Here is a 12,241-nt window from a genome sequence, read left to right as displayed (position 1 = left end):
GGGGGTTTTTTGGATGCCAAGATAAAAATTCACATGACAAAAATTCCTTCTGCGAAAAGAGAGAGAAAAATGGCATTGCTACAAGGTTTCCGTTTGTCCTCGAGAGCACCTTCTTTGTGCATCGGTCAGTTGCCTGCTTCCCTGTTTCTGGCAAAGGTTAATGTTTTCTGAAGCATAAGAATCCTGCGTCCGGCTCTGCACACGACGTAGGGGATTTGCGACTTTCTGTGGCTCTGGCTTGCCTTTGCCAGGCTTCAAGTGCTGTTTTTCCAAGCTCCAGTGAGGATTGCATCAGGCTGCTCCTGGCTAGACGTGCGCCCCCTCTTGCTGCTGGTGAGCATCTGCTGGGAAAGAGCTTGAGAAAACTGCAATAAAATCCTGTTAGCAATTGTAACCTTTGTGAGGTGTGTCCTTGCAAGTGGTTTTGGAGCTGCAAAGGCCGTGGCAATTGACGGCACTAAGAGTCTCCCCATGATTTGACTCCTTGGGACGGGAGGGGAAAAGAAGGGGAAGGGAGGAAGAAGGGCAGGGCAGGGCAGGGCAGGGCAGGGCAGGGTATTGGCAAGCCTATTTCAGCCGTGCTGGTGTTACCGCACTGGATTTCCTTCCGTTTTTCTTCTAGTTCATGTGCGGGTAGCGGAAAAACCAAAGGCAGTTGAAGTATGCGCTAGCTAAACCCCCTTTCTATTGCCAGCAATAGAGGTGCCTGTCGGCTGGGAGCATGAGAAGGAGCCCGTGTTCCAAGTCTTGATTCCTTAAATGCGGTCCTAAGAATCTTTCCCTATTTGTTTTCACAATTTCCAGAACCTATTGGCTTTGGCCATGACATCGTGTGTTACCATTCCCTTTTGAGTGTTTGGACATGCGAAGCCCCGTGGAAGCGTGCTTAATGCAGATGAGGTGAGTTTACACGATTGTGTTGCACGTTTCTTTTGTAACTCTTTTGCAAAGTCCTTCCTTACTCAGAGAGCACAGCAAGCCCTTCCTAATTGCCGGTAAAAGTGGAGAAAAAAGCTGTTCTTCGTATGGAATTAGTAAAGGGTAACTGAGCGTTCAGGCAGTGGCTGGCAATGCAGACGGCATGTAAGAGAGAGGCGTGTGCGCGGTGTGGGGAGGTGGGAGGAGGAATGCGAGGGAGAGGGAGAAGCTTTCGATGTCTTGTGTGTGGTGTGGCTGCAAGGCACTTGGGCTGAGCTCTAAACGCGAGATCTGGCCCCAGTGCGAAACTGAAAAAGGCAAGGGCAAGGGCAAAGGGCAAAGGGGGGAGGAGGTGGGGCAGGGCGGGGCGAGGCGAGGCAGGGCAAGGACAAGAAGAAAAGAGAAGGAAAGCAAAGAGAAAAGAAGAAAAGAAAAACCCGAAAGGATTGTTAAAGCAAGAAGGCAGGCAAGTTACCCCTGCGCTTCCAACAAACTAGGCATCTGCATTGGCTAAAGCCTAAAAGAGTAAAAGACGTGACCTGTGTTTTTTGATGTGGCAGTCAGTGCAATTGTCGAGGCATTTGAGCCTTCCAGTCTGGATTGTTGCCAGATCCAGCACTCCATGGGAATGTAATTAGTCCAGCTAGAGCTCCTTGTTTCCGGCTGGGGTATTTGAGCATCCCTTTGCCTTGCAGGGCCCTTTGCAAAGAGGCAAGCATGGTCTGAAAATGCACTGGCTCCCGGTGCGTTTTGAAGCAGGACTCAAAGCCCAGATTTTAGGTGGGCAATGAGATCCGGTTTGAAGTCGTTGCTCCTGACAGTCTGTCTTTTTCGCAAGAGCCCTCTGGAGAGGGGGCAGTCCTGGCAAGGGAGTGCATCTCTAGCCTCACTCTGCCTGCTGCTCCATCAGACGCCCGTGTGGACACGGGCGAGGAGGGCCTGTCTCTTCACAGAGAGCTGGCATCCAAAGGTTGTGATTCTTTCAGTGCCTAGACATAGCCTGGCAGCTTTCTGCCCTCATTGCAGCAGTTTTGCAGACGGATGAATTACCAAGCGTGTGCTAGAGGCTTGCTTTTCGTCGCTTCTTTTCTTCCTTGAAAAGCAACCGAAGGCAGTTCCTTTGGAGCTGAAGAAGCTCCTCAGTAATTTCATGCCACCGCCATTGGCAGGTGGCTTCAGCTGTGCGCAGGGCATGGCCAGCAAGGGCAGGGCCATCCCCCTGGGCCTCGTGGGCCCGGGGACTGCGTCGGGGCCAGCAGCCCAAAGGGCTTCCTGCGAAGGGTGCTGGGCGGAGGGGCGGCGGGCGGGGCTGCGCATGGGGGCCCCGTCCCCCCCGTGTCACAGTGCCAGCACCCGGCAAGGCGGCAGTCACAATGCCCCGGGGCAGGATAAAAGGGGGCATCGTCCCCTGTGCCGCGGCCAGCCTGCGCGGCAGGCAGCCCGCAGGCATCCGAGAGGAAGTCCTTGAGGAGGCGGTGGAATGCCTTGGAGGGAGGAAGACTGGAGGCTGGAGGAGGCTGCTGGAGGTTCTGCGCTGCAAGGGCAGCTGCTGGCGGGGCCCCCTTCCAAGCCCGTCTGATGGATGCAATCCTGCTTGAGCCCTCAGGGAACAGGCGCCAGCTCCTGAGGAGATGAGAGGAACCAGCAAGCCCAGTGGCAAGAGCAAGGGAATGGCTTCTGGAGGAGCAGCTGAGGAGCGCGGCAGAGCTCTCTGTCCTCCTGCCCTGCAGAGCCAGGGTCAGCAGCCGTAAGAAAGGGGAGGCAGAGGTGTGGGCAGGGGTGGCAGCGCTTTGGAGCCCCCCCTGGTGTCCTGGCAGGCACGGGAAGGCTTCTTGCCGCCAAGGTGGATGAGGCCGGGGGCACGTGGCCCCTCTGGGAAGCCCCTGCCTGAGGTGGCTGCCGAGTGAGGAAGAGTAGGGCTTGGGCACGTGCTGGGAGGCGTGAGCAGGCTGTGGGAGGAGGAAGCAGGTCTTGCTCGCGTGCTGAGGGACTAGCCGATCGGCAGCTGTGGGGTCAGGAAGGAATTTTCCCCCGGGGCAGATTGGCACTGCTCCCCGGGGGTTTTTTGCCTTCCTCTGGAGCACTGAGCATGAGCACTTGTCAGGGCTCCTCCGGTCCCTTTTGGCTAGGCTACTGCCTGCTGCTCATGCCCCACGAAGATGGCCTGTTGTGCCCTGCAGGTGGGGGGAGGAAGGCTTTTTTTCCCCCGCGGTGGGCTAGCAAGTGTCTGCGGGGGTTTTTTGCCTTCCTCTGCAGCATTGGGCACGGCCCCTTGGCAGGGCTCCTTTGGGCCCCGTGGTGGTTTAAGCCCAGCCAGCAAGGAAGCAGCACGCAGCCGCTTCCCCCTCCCCCTGGTAGTGGGGTGGGGAGGAGGGGGGAAACAAAAAGTAAAAGTCATGGGTGGAGATAAGAACAGTTTAATCACTAAACTAAAAGAAAATACACTCCTAAGTAAGAATAACAATAATAATATAGTACCAAGAACTGTAAGGAAAAGGAATACAACCCAAAATGGAAAGAACCCCCAAGAAAAGGCAAGGGATGCACAACGCAATTGCTCACCAGCCGCTGAGCGATGCCCCAGCAGCAATCCGCGCCTCCCGGCCAACTCCCCCCTCTTTCTCTACTGGGCATGACGTTCCATGGTATGGAATAGCCCTTTGGCTAGTTGGGGTCAGCTGCCCTGGCTATGCTCCCTCCCAGCTTCTTGTACACCTGCTTGCTAGCAGAGCATGGGAAAGTGAAACCTCCTTGACTTCAGAGAAGCGCTACTTAGTAACAACTAAAACATGAGTGTGTTCTCAACAGTCTTCTCCCCCTAAATCCCAAAGACAGCACTGTACCAGCTCCTAGGAAGACAATGAACTCTCTCGCAGCCGAAAGCAGGACAGGCCATTCTGAGTAGGTGCCTGCTGCTCGTGCTCCACGAAGGTGGCCCTGGTGCCCCGCCTGCGGGGGAAGGAAGCTTTGTGGCGTGCCAGGGTGGGCCCCAAGGCTGGCCCCCCTTGGGGCTTGCTTCTTGTCCTGTGTAGCATTGAGCAGAGCCCCTTGTCAGGGCTCCTCGGGGCCCTTTTGGCTCCGTTCTCGCCTGCTGCTCTTGCACCTCCAAGGCGCCACTCGTGCCCTGGCTCTCTCTGGCTCTCTTTCCCAGCGCTGGCCAAGAAGCACAGCGGAGCAGTTGTTGGCGCGCAAAAAGTCGGCTTGGCGTCCAGAAGTGTAATACTTTGGAAGATAGCACGCACCTCCTCCTCCTCCTCCTCCTCCTCTTTTGGGTGTGATCGGTGCCGATGCTCATTCTTCAACTTCTCGCTCTTCAGGAAACAGGGACTGCTCGGCCTGTATTCCTGCTGCCCTAGTCTTTGAGCTTTTCGTCCTAAGGGAGAGGTGACATTGATGAGAGTCCTTTCTTCTCCCAGGCTGCAAGAAAAAAAGAATTTAGAAACACAGGAGAAGAACTACTTCTAAACTAGGTGAGGGAACGTTTGGGGGTTTTTTGGATGCCAAGATAAAAATTCACATGACAAAAATTCCTTCTGCGAAAAGAGAGAGAAAAATGGCATTGCTACAAGGTTTCCGTTTGTCCTCGAGAGCACCTTCTTTGTGCATCGGTCAGTTGCCTGCTTCCCTGTTTCTGGCAAAGGTTAATGTTTTCTGAAGCATAAGAATCCTGCGTCCGGCTCTGCACACGACGTAGGGGATTTGCGACTTTCTGTGGCTCTGGCTTGCCTTTGCCAGGCTTCAAGTGCTGTTTTTCCAAGCTCAAGTGAGGATTGCATCAGCCTGCTCCTGGCTAGACGTGCGCCCCCTCTTGCTGCTGGTGAGCATCTGCTGGGAAAGAGCTTGAGAAAACTGCAATAAAATCCTGTTAGCAATTGTAACCTTTGTGAGGTGTGTCCTTGCAAGTGGTTTTGGAGCTGCAAAGGCCGTGGCAATTGACGGCACTAAGAGTCTCCCCATGATTTGACTCCTTGGGACGGGAGGGGAAAAGAAGGGGAAGGGAGGAAGAAGGGCAGGGCAGGGCAGGGCAGGGCAGGGCAGGGTATTGGCAAGCCTATTTCAGCCGTGCTGGTGTTACCGCACTGGATTTCCTTCCGTTTTTCTTCTAGTTCATGTGCGGGTAGCGGAAAAACCAAAGGCAGTTGAAGTATGCGCTAGCTAAACCCCCTTTCTATTGCCAGCAATAGAGGTGCCTGTCGGCTGGGAGCATGAGAAGGAGCCCGTGTTCCAAGTCTTGATTCCTTAAATGCAGTCCTAAGAATCTTTCCCTATTTGTTTTCACAATTTCCAGAACCTATTGGCTTTGGCCATGACATCGTGTGTTACCATTCCCTTTTGAGTGTTTGGACATGCGAAGCCCCGTGGAAGCGTGCTTAATGCAGATGAGGTGAGTTTACACGATTGTGTTGCACGTTTCTTTTGTAACTCTTTTGCAAAGTCCTTCCTTACTCAGAGAGCACAGCAAGCCCTTCCTAATTGCCGGTAAAAGTGGAGAAAAAAGCTGTTCTTCGTATGGAATTAGTAAAGGGTAACTGAGCGTTCAGGCAGTGGCTGGCAATGCAGACGGCATGTAAGAGAGAGGCGTGTGCGCGGTGTGGGGAGGTGGGAGGAGGAATGCGAGGGAGAGGGAGAAGCTTTCGATGTCTTGTGTGTGGTGTGGCTGCAAGGCACTTGGGCTGAGCTCTAAACGCGAGATCTGGCCCCAGTGCGAAACTCAAAAAGGCAAGGGCAAGGGCAAAGGGCAAAGGGGGGAGGAGGTGGGGCAGGGCGGGGCGAGGCGAGGCAGGGCAAGGACAAGAAGAAAAGAGAAGGAAAGAAAAGAGAAAAGAAGAAAAGAAAAACCCGAAAGGATTGTTAAAGCAAGAAGGCAGGCAAGTTACCCCTGCGCTTCCAACAAACTAGGCATCTGCATTGGCTAAAGCCTAAAAGAGTAAAAGACGTGACCTGTGTTTTTTGATGTGGCAGTCAGTGCAATTGTCGAGGCATTTGAGCCTTCCAGTCTGGATTGTTGCCAGATCCAGCACTCCATGGGAATGTAATTAGTCCAGCTAGAGCTCCTTGTTTCCGGCTGGGGTATTTCAGCATCCCTTTGCCTTGCAGGGCCCTTTGCAAAGAGGCAAGCATGGTCTGAAAATGCACTGGCTCCCGGTGCGTTTTGAAGCAGGACTCAAAGCCCAGATTTTAGGTGGGCAATGAGATCCGGTTTGAAGTCGTTGCTCCTGACAGTCTGTCTTTTTCGCAAGAGCCCTCTGGAGAGGGGGCAGTCCTGGCAAGGGAGTGCATCTCTAGCCTCACTCTGCCTGCTGCTCCATCAGACGCCCGTGTGGACACGGGCGAGGAGGGCCTGTCTCTTCACAGAGAGCTGGCATCCAAAGGTTGTGATTCTTTCAGTGCCTAGACATAGCCTGGCAGCTTTCTGCCCTCATTGCAGCAGTTTTGCAGACGGATGAATTACCAAGCGTGTGCTAGAGGCTTGCTTTTCGTCGCTTCTTTTCTTCCTTGAAAAGCAACCAAAGGCAGTTCCTTTGGAGCTGAAGAAGCTCCTCAGTAATTTCATGCCACCGCCATTGGCAGGTGGCTTCAGCTGTGCGCAGGGCATGGCCAGCAAGGGCAGGGCCATCCCCCTGGGCCTCGTGGGCCCGGGGACTGCGTCGGGGCCAGCAGCCCAAAGGGCTTCCTGCGAAGGGTGCTGGGCGGAGGGGCGGCGGGCGGGGCTGCGCATGGGGGCCCCGTCCCCCCCGTGTCACAGTGCCAGCACCCGGCAAGGCGGCAGTCACAATGCCCCGGGGCAGGATAAAAGGGGGCATCGTCCCCTGTGCCGCGGCCAGCCTGCGCGGCAGGCAGCCCGCAGGCATCCGAGAGGAAGTCCTTGAGGAGGCGGTGGAATGCCTTGGAGGGAGGAAGACTGGAGGCTGGAGGAGGCTGCTGGAGGTTCTGCGCTGCAAGGGCAGCTGCTGGCGGGGCCCCCTTCCAAGCCCGTCTGATGGATGCAATCCTGCTTGAGCCCTCAGGGAACAGGCGCCAGCTCCTGAGGAGATGAGAGGAACCAGCAAGCCCAGTGGCAAGAGCAAGGGAATGGCTTCTGGAGGAGCAGCTGAGGAGCGCGGCAGAGCTCTCTGTCCTCCTGCCCTGCAGAGCCAGGGTCAGCAGCCGTAAGAAAGGGGAGGCAGAGGTGTGGGCAGGGGTGGCAGCGCTTTGGAGCCCCCCCGGTGTCCTGGCAGGCACGGGAAGGCTTCTTGCCGCCAAGGTGGATGAGGCCGGGGGCACGTGGCCCCTCTGGGAAGCCCCTGCCTGAGGTGGCTGCCGAGTGAGGAAGAGTAGGGCTTGGGCACGTGCTGGGAGGCGTGAGCAGGCTGTGGGAGGAGGAAGCAGGTCTTGCTCGCGTGCTGAGGGACTAGCCGATCGGCAGCTGTGGGGTCAGGAAGGAATTTTCCCCCGGGGCAGATTGGCACTGCTCCCCGGGGGTTTTTTGCCTTCCTCTGGAGCACTGAGCATGAGCACTTGTCAGGGCTCCTGCGGTCCCTTTTGGCTAGGCTACTGCCTGCTGCTCATGCCCCACGAAGATGGCCTGTTGTGCCCTGCAGGTGGGGGGAGGAAGGCTTTTTTTCCCCCGCGGTGGGCTAGCAAGTGTCTGCGGGGGTTTTTTGCCTTCCTCTGCAGCATTGGGCACGGCCCCTTGGCAGGGCTCCTTTGGGCCCCGTGGTGGTTTAAGCCCAGCCAGCAAGGAAGCAGCACGCAGCCGCTTCCCCCTCCCCCTGGTAGTGGGGTGGGGAGGAGGGGGGAAACAAAAAGTAAAAGTCATGGGTGGAGATAAGAACAGTTGAATCACTAAACTAAAAGAAAATACACTCCTAAGTAAGAATAACAATAATAATATAGTACCAAGAACTGTAAGGAAAAGGAATACAACCCAAAATGGAAAGAACCCCCAAGAAAAGGCAAGGGATGCACAACGCAATTGCTCACCAGCCGCTGAGCGATGCCCCAGCAGCAATCCGCGCCTCCCGGCCAACTCCCCCCTCTTTCTCTACTGGGCATGACGTTCCATGGTATGGAATAGCCCTTTGGCTAGTTGGGGTCAGCTGCCCTGGCTATGCTCCCTCCCAGCTTCTTGTACACCTGCTTGCTAGCAGAGCATGGGAAAGTGAAAACTCCTTGACTTCAGAGAAGCGCTACTTAGTAACAACTAAAACATGAGTGTGTTCTCAACAGTCTTCTCCCCCTAAATCCCAAAGACAGCACTGTACCAGCTCCTAGGAAGACAATGAACTCTCTCGCAGCCGAAAGCAGGACAGGCCATTCTGAGTAGGTGCCTGCTGCTCGTGCTCCACGAAGGTGGCCCTGGTGCCCCGCCTGCGGGGGAAGGAAGCTTTGTGGCGTGCCAGGGTGGGCCCCAAGGCTGGCCCCCCTTGGGGCTTGCTTCTTGTCCTGTGTAGCATTGAGCAGAGCCCCTTGTCAGGGCTCCTCGGGGCCCTTTTGGCTCCGTTCTCGCCTGCTGCTCTTGCACCTCCAAGGCGCCACTCGTGCCCTGGCTCTCTCTGGCTCTCTTTCCCAGCGCTGGCCAAGAAGCACAGCGGAGCAGTTGTTGGCGCGCAAAAAGTCGGCTTGGCGTCCAGAAGTGTAATACTTTGGAAGATAGCACGCACCTCCTCCTCCTCCTCCTCCTCCTCTTTGGGTGTAGGCTGGGGATGCACAAGAAGTCCATGCTGCAGAACCTCCCAAAGGTCAGCCCTTCAAACAGAAAGACGCAGGCAACGAGCAAAGGCAGACGCACACTGACACACAAGTTACACCGAGCCAAACCAGAACGCGCTCACGCCCTCACTGCTTTGGGACTGTTCAGCTGACGGTTTCCAGGACTGACCGGAAAACGTGAGACTGGGGCAAAGCACTGCAGCGTGACAAACACACCCAGAAACTCAAGTTCTCTTTTCGCGAAGGCTATAGCACAGCCCTTCAGCTCCAATGGAGGGGAACAAACAGCACTGCCCCCCTCCCCGGACGGGGATCCTCGCCCGCCACTACCCCTGCACTACCCAGATCCCGCCAGCACCCCAGACCATCCCACACCGCCGTGAAACGCCCCCCTTCTCTGGCATCAGAGAGAAGGAACTGCAGCAAGACCGACTCCAGGGTCGTCTGGATCAAGAAAGAAGCAGATGGATGACAACGCCACAGAACTAGAGTTGCTTTGCAGAACAGCAGCGTGTGCATGTGCCTGTGTGTGCCTGTGTGTGCGTGTGTGTGTGTTAAGCAGCGACTGGTCAAATTGCTTTGGACCTGAACACCTGAAAGGTGTAAGAACCATGTGTGAAACTGCATTCGCGGTGCCCCAGTTCAAATGGGACAGCTCATGCGCACGAATGCAAGAATTCCTCTTGTAATGCTATACTTTGCATCCCTGCCTCTCTCCTCGGTCGGCACGGGCCAGCTGCCAAATTTTCGTGACAGCTCCCCATCATGGCGCACGGTACCAGCACCCGTTCCACCACAGTTGCGGGCAGCAGTTGCCCCCCCGGGACAGAGAGGGGGAGGACAAAAACAACGCAAAAGCACCCCAACCCCCCCCATCCCCACCACCACGGCACGATGGGGCAGCACACACATGTCGGCATCGCAGGGCCACCGTGCCGGCCCCATCCCTTCCCCTTGCACAGGAAATTCACCTCCCCCCCAAAATCATGCTTGGGATGGGAAATCGTGGCATGGGAAACCGTTGGGCTAGGAAACCATCACAGGGCTGAGAAATCATCGCTGGGATGGGAAACCATCGTGCCGATGGGAAACCATCATTCAGCACAGGAAATCATCATCAGGATAGGAAATCATTGAGATGGGAAGTTGCTGTGGGCTGAAAAAATCAAACCCTCACAAGGCTGGCTGAAGCAGGTGCTGGCGGAATGATCGCCATGGGGACGGAGGCTCTTTGCCCCAACAAAGCCCACACTGACCCATCGCCATGGGGACGGAGGCTCTTTGCCCCAACAAAGCCCACACTGACCCATCGCCATGGGAACGGAGGCTGTTTGCCCCAACAAAGCCCACACTGACCCATCGCCATGGGACGGAGGCTCTTTGCCCCAACAAAGCCCACTGACCATCGCATGGACGGAGGCTGACCCATCGCCATGGGGACGGAGGCTCTGATGCCCCAACAAAGCCCACACTGACCCATCGCCATGGGGACGGAGGCTCTTTGCCCCCAACAAAGCCCACACTGACCAACCGCCATGGCAGGTACAGCAGCAGGCTCCCGCTCCTCCTGGTGCTCTTGCCCTCCAGGTAACCCCCCAGCCGGCTCTGCCCGCCACTATCTCACCTCATCACCCCTCTTTGCTTCCCCCAACAGAGAGGTTCCCTCTCCAGCTGCCGATGGCATCGCAGGTGCCCGCTGTGACCTGCACCCTTCCGGCCATGCCGCCACCGGTCAGTGCCTGCATGCTGCCCTCTGTCCCGGGGCTGCCGCTGTCCTCTCAGCCTGCCCAGCTCCACCCCATCACGGGCCAGCTGGTGCAGGCCAGCGTCTGGCATGGGGTGCCAGGGCCCCTGGGACCCTCGGGACGGCTGGTGCAGCTCCCCGCGGGCTGCAGCTCCCCGTCGGGGTGCAGCTCCCACCCGTGGTGCAGCTTCCCCGCGGGGTGCAGCTCCCCTCTTTGGTGCAGCTCCCCTCTGGGGTGCAGCTCCCCCGCGGGGCGCGGCTCCCCGCCGGGGTGCAGCCTCCCCGCTGGGTGCAGCTCCCACACGTGCCTGCTCCCAGTCCCCCTGCCTATGGCTGGGGACAGCACGTGGTGATGGGGACGCTGCTGCCCCACCAGCCAAGGGGGCTGGGGCAGCGGCTGTGGTCCAGGGGGAGACCCTGGACCCCACGGGCTCCTGCCCGCTGCACCTCCCTGCCCGACCCGGCCCCCCGCCACCCCGCCGCCCCGCGCCTCAGCATTGGGTGCATGTGGGCCCCGCTGTGCTCCACACCCTGCCCGGTAGTGCCCAGAAGCCCTCGGTGGCCTCCAATGAGGACGGGGCGGCCATCGAGGACAGCGTCCCTGCTGCCAGCCCCCACCAGCCCGCCCTGGCTCCACCGACCGGCAGAACCACGCCAAAGCCCAAGGGTGAGTTTTGGGGGGTGGCAGAGCTCACAGGTGGGCGGCCAAGCTAAGGAAAGCTTGCATCGCCCCGGGGCTCGGTTGCCTTTCTTTGCTTTTTCAGCAGTGGTGACCACCCCGGCGGCCCCGCGGAAGCCCGCGGATCTGCCCGAGCAGGGGCCGGCCGCCTTCGCCGAGGCCCTTCCTGACCAGGCAGAGGACACCGCCGTCAACCATGTGCTCACCTGGCTCGACACCGCGGACGGCCAGGACACCGTCCCCGATGTCCCCGACAGCCCCACCTTCACCGCCTTCCTCCACCACCTCCCCGACCTCTCCGAGTACGTGGCGGAGGGCGGCTGCCCCAAGGAGCGAGCGGCAGTGGCGGGGCTACGGGACAGAGAGGACAGCGTCCCCGATGTCCCCGACTTGACTGCCTTCCTCGACGAGCTTCCCGACTTCTCCAAGTACGTGGCGCAGGGCGGCTGCCCCAAGGAGCAAGCGATGCCGGCGGGGCTGGGGGACAGCGAGGACACCGTCCCTGATGTCCCTCATTTCCCCAACAGCCTCGCCAGCACCGCTCTCCTCAATGAGCTCCACGACTTCTCGGAGTACGTGGCGGACGGCGACTGCTCCCAGGACCAAGCGGTGGTGCCACGGCTAGGGGACAGCGAGGACACCATCTTGACTGCCAGTGTCCCCAGCTTGACCGCCCAGGTCCTCCGTGAGCTCCCCGACCTCTCCGAGTACGTGGCACAGGGTGGCTGCCCCAAGGAGCGAGCGGTGTTGGGGGTTTAGAGGGTTAGAGTTAGTGGTTAGGGGGTTAGGTTAGGGTTTAGGGGGTTAGGGGTTGGGGTTAGGCGGTTAGCATTAGTGGTTAGGGGGTTAGGGAGTTAGGGGTTTGGGGGTTTAGGGTGTTAGGGGGTTAGGCTAGGGGTTTAGGGGATTAGGGTTAGGGTTAGGGTGTAGGGGGTTAAGGGGTTAGGGTTTAGGGGGTTGGGGTTAGGGGGTTAGGGGGTTAGAGTTAGCGGGTAGGGGGTTAGGGGGTTAGAGTTTAGTGGTTAGGGGGTTAGGGTTAGGGTTTGGGGGTTAGGGGGTTAGGGGTTAGGGGTTACGGGTTACAGGGTTAGGGAGATAGGGTAGGTGTTAGGGGGTTAGGGGGTTAGGTTTTAGGGTTAGGGTTAGGGGTTAAGGATTAGGTAGGGTTAGGGTAGGTTAGGGGTTAGGGGGTGTTAGGGGGTAGTGGG

The 12,241-nt window shown here is 57.9% G+C and overlaps 1 long non-coding RNA gene across 1 annotated transcript; it reads left to right on the top strand.

Moving 5' to 3' along the window:
• Nucleotides 1-653: 653 nt before the first annotated feature.
• LOC127028316 (uncharacterized) lies at nt 654-7,075 on the top strand. The gene is made up of 3 exons (XR_007767993.1): nt 654-900; nt 5,207-5,302; nt 6,920-7,075. It is a non-coding gene; the product is annotated as an uncharacterized LOC127028316 (long non-coding RNA).
• The last annotated feature ends 5,166 nt before the right edge of the window (nt 7,076-12,241 follow it).

Source organism: Gymnogyps californianus, unplaced genomic scaffold, assembly GCF_018139145.2.
Source record: "Gymnogyps californianus isolate 813 unplaced genomic scaffold, ASM1813914v2 HiC_scaffold_31, whole genome shotgun sequence".
NCBI lineage: Eukaryota > Metazoa > Chordata > Aves > Accipitriformes > Cathartidae > Gymnogyps > Gymnogyps californianus.
The sequence above is the reverse complement of the archived record's forward strand: the minus strand, read 5'-3'. Positions and strand labels throughout refer to the sequence as shown.